Raw genomic sequence first — 4,372 nt, forward strand, 5'->3', positions numbered from 1 at the left:
CACGCACCAGCGAACTCTATCATATCCATGATAGTGGAACCCTCAGAAGCAGCAGTGTTAAGCTGCCCCTGACTGGCTGCCTTGGTAAACTGTTTACTTTGGGAATTGTCCGCCACAAGAGACTCTGAGGATCCATTATCACGTTTTTGTGTGATGGAGGAATTAGTTTGAGGAACCCTTTGACGAAAAAGGTAAAGGAATACTCGATCGGCGTATATGAGCTGACTTGGATACCGCTCCTGATAATGTATCATTTCTCATGTTGCATGATGAGCAGATCAGTAGAAGTTGATTCAATCCCTGGTGAAGACTTGGTGTCGGTTAATGGTGGAACACACGAGGATAGCCACAGGCAGGTCCAGAAACAACAGTGACAAAACAAGGCATAGCAGAAGCTGAACCAGCAACTGAAGACGAGGGAACAGCATATTCAGCATCCAAGAAAGTGGAGGCAACATTGAACACTACCACAGGCGATGAGTCTGACGTTCTTGCAGTCGAAACGATTGGAGGACGAGACCTTGCCAAAACTGAAGCATACGTTATCCCCTGGCGTTGGGACATGCACAGAACCCTCATCTTAGCCTCTGTAAACGAAATCTCTTTGGCAAGAAGGGAGAGAACCTCCAACCCAAATTTGTTCCTGTCACGCTCCTTTGAAGAAGTGGGATGATGCTCACCACAGTGAACTGAGGAGGGAGGGAAGGAATATTTTACATTCTCATGGACACGCCCACTTGTGACACAGATTTTCATCTTCAATTAGTAAGACGTCGGCATGTGCGGCTTATGTAACCAAAAATGGTCACATCAGCAGCACATTGCTGGCAGTGGAAGTGCTGTATAAGTAGAGATACATACTGAGTCACCTTGTAGCCATGCCATTCCACTGTCAAGACATCAGGCTGAGACGGACCATATTAAATGTTTGAATGGAGGTGGATGTTTCAGAAAAGTGCCATTTAATTTTTTATGGATATATTCAGCCTTCAGTACATCTTGATCAGCTATTTCCCTCTGGAGGACTTCCATATCATTGACAAAAAGGTCCTTCGCACAGACTGTGCCATCAAATCGAGTCAGTACAGCATGATAATAGCACGAGGCAGGGAGGGTATTAACCTCGGAAAGAGGCCTGAAGCATTCACTCTGGGTAGCATCATTAACCTCAACCAGTAAATTGCCTCCAGTCCGGGGACCAACGTTAGGAGTAGCACCACACACCTGAACTAGAGGGGCACTGAGTGGAGTGCAACTCTCAGACAAGGGCAACGTAATTTCCAAATCACTCTTCATAATGGGTTAGGTTTTCTCATCAATGATTAGGATTCCACATAAAATGTTTTCCGGATCCAAAATCTGTAATACGATCCGGATCGGTCCCAAAAGTTAATCGATTGTTTCCTGGGAAATGAGTCATCTGCCCACGAATTTTGATCCAAATCTCTCTCTTAGTTTTTGAATAACCCTGCTAACAGACAAACAAACAAACAGGGGTGAAAACATACTCTCCTCGTCGGAGAGAATTAGAGCACGATGCACCCTGAAAATGTTTTGCTGACGTAGATCCAGGGCAACAGTACTACAGACGATAAATAAATTTGGTGAAGGAGGTGGGCTTATAATCACCAGGTATTATCTCGTGAACACTTGATGAGGGCTGAGTAGGGCACCGGCCATGCTGATGAGCAGCAGCCGAATGGTGGTATATAGGCACATATAGCTCTAATGTGGCTACCAGGGAGAAGCCTACTGAAGATCCGGGAACATCATTTGGGGGAATGCAAAAAGTCATCAACAGGGTAGGTTGTATAAAATCAACCAAGAACAGCACAAACAAACCATTGGTTCCCCACTCCATCCTTCCACCACACAGCCCAACAAGGGGAAATCATATGCCAGAGATAACACTCCCGGCGACCCTATAGTGAAGGAGTATATGCAAGTAACCACCGGGAGACACATCAAAGTGCGATTCCAGGACACTAGGAGCTACCAGGCCCCCCAGAGCCCACTAGAGTGCTAGACCATAGCCAGCAGGTGACCATCCTATTGACCTGGTCGGGCCCTACCAAGCCACTCATCTAGATAGAGGTGTGTCACTAGCTGCAAGGCGCATCGTGCAGCATCAGTCAACCCCCCTTTCTCATCATTACGAGAATCCACGCACGGCAAACAAGGGGGTAGGCAAAAACCCTGCTCAAGATGGAGGATGTGCATGGAGGAGCATCATCACCGGCAGGCCACCTCTACCTGTGATATTGGGGAGGGGGGTTAGGGGCGTTGCTTCGTCCCCAAAACGGATAGACTCCGATCCTTACAAAGGCAAGTAGGCCTCCAGAGTCAGTTACACCTTTGGCAGCGCTGGCTCATTGGCAATTTTATATCTGAATTATTTTCATAACATTTCTGCAAGAATAATTTTTTTTTCTTATCAATTTAGTCTTACAACTTAGCATTCAGGATGGAAAGCTGGCCACTTTAGGCCAAGTAAAAGTAAAAACTATTATTTTTATGAAACATAAGCATCGTTCTTATTTCCTCTTTGTCTTCTGCTGGAGGGATTGGTGTGTGTGTGTGTGAGTGGAGGGAGGAAAGAATCCCCCTGCCTTGCCATCATTAATCTCGGCTCATGGTTCAGAGCTGTGTCAAAGCTACTTTATAACATGCAACTTCGAAAGATCAGGAGGTTTGTTGATGTTTGTCACAGCCCTCACTTCCTTGACATGTTCATTATCGCTCTTCTCTTTATTATAATCTTTTCTCATTCTCATATGCATACTTTCCTCTCATATATTTCCTCTCAACTGTATCCTCTTTGTCATAGGCTATTATTTGCTTCATTCTCTCATTTTTTACAGTTTTCTCCTTTTTTTGCCATCCCTTTTTATATATTTTCTCCACCTTTGTTACATTCACTTATTTGCATCCTCTTTCTTCTCTGTATTGTTTTATGTACTCCCGCTTCCTCCCGTTTTACTCAACTAACCTCAATGTTTTTTGCATCATTTCTCTCTTTAATGCTACTCATTTTTATCTCTATCAGCCTGCTCCATAAAATTGTATATATTTTCTTTCTTAATGAATCCAAATAATTCTCTTTCTTCTTCTCTCTCCTGTCGCACTCCCCCCACACACTCACCTACGTCATTTCATTTATTTATACTCTGTCGCATTCTATATGCTTTCTGTTTCTCGTCTCTCCCTTTCCTTCCCTGTTTTCCCTCCTATTTTCTTCATCTCACCCAGTCATCACCCTACATACCTCCTGCTAACTCTCTCGGACAAACTGAGCCCACAGCCTCTCACTGACAAAAATATATTTTGGAAAGGGGAAGCCAGGAGGACGATAAGAACTTATAATCCTCATGTCACAAAACTTGTGTTGAAGCACCCCCTCTCAGCAGCCACGACAGGCCTCAAGCCTTAACCACAACACCAAAGTATTAAATCTCCACTGTACAAGTTCAGGAACTCACTTTAAGATTAAAGAAGAACTTTGTCTTGTCAGGTGTTTCAGGGATCTTGGGGCCTTCATGAGCTCCGTAAACAAGAAGTCAAAAGATAACTTGTGGGAGGTTTTAAAGTCATTACGTCTGCACCTAGTCTCCTTCTTATATGGAAAAGTTAAGGACGGTTTGGATATCGACTAACTTTTACTTGTTTGTGTTATTTTATCAGTGGGAGGTCACAGAGTTCATATGATTCAAATATCTATATTTTTTTTTCATTCATTGCCAGACACCATGTATCCCAAACGGGGTGGCCAAAGGCTTAGAGTTAATTGTTTTACAGGGAGGGGCACTAATCCTCCACCAACCCCACTTGACACGTAGGGAGAACGTTATGCCAACAGCATTTGATGTTCCCAGGCGGTCACCCATCCAAGTACTAACCAGACCCAACGTTGCTTAACTTCGCTGCTCGGACAGAAAGCGGTGTACTCAACGTGGTATGGGCATTATATATATATATATATATATATATATATATATATATATATATATATACAATATATGCTAAGATTTATTTTGTTCCAGTGTCCCTCTAAGGGCACCATTGTGGGGACAAGAAGGGTATACGAATTTTCCTTTCCTTTGCCATCCTTCATACCAGTGACATTGAAACAATAAAAACTTGGTGGTATACAGACTATAAAGCAAGGGCACTGAATTGCCCGGTGAATTCTAGAAAGATATTAAACTGCTAAGAAAGTTCCCTTTGGCCAGGTTGGGTGTCGATGTGTTACAATTACCATGTAATCTAGTGCTACTGTTTTCACTGTCGATCGCTGGCATCTAAAACATGACGTGACTATACAACATGGGGTGACTATACACCTAGTGAGACGAAAAATCAGAACTGGCAAAGG

The 4,372-nt window shown here is 43.5% G+C and overlaps 1 pseudogene; it reads right to left on the minus strand.

The window, feature by feature from the left end:
- Positions 1-3,847: 3,847 nt before the first annotated feature.
- On the minus strand, positions 3,848-3,966 carry LOC145416145 (5S ribosomal RNA; annotated as a pseudogene).
- Between the last annotated feature and the right edge of the window lie 406 nt (positions 3,967-4,372).

The sequence above is a fragment of the Coenobita brevimanus genome, chromosome 104 (genome assembly GCF_032717465.1).
Source record: "Coenobita brevimanus isolate Jiangsu-jjx chromosome 104, ASM3271746v2, whole genome shotgun sequence".
Taxonomy (NCBI): domain Eukaryota; kingdom Metazoa; phylum Arthropoda; class Malacostraca; order Decapoda; family Coenobitidae; genus Coenobita; species Coenobita brevimanus.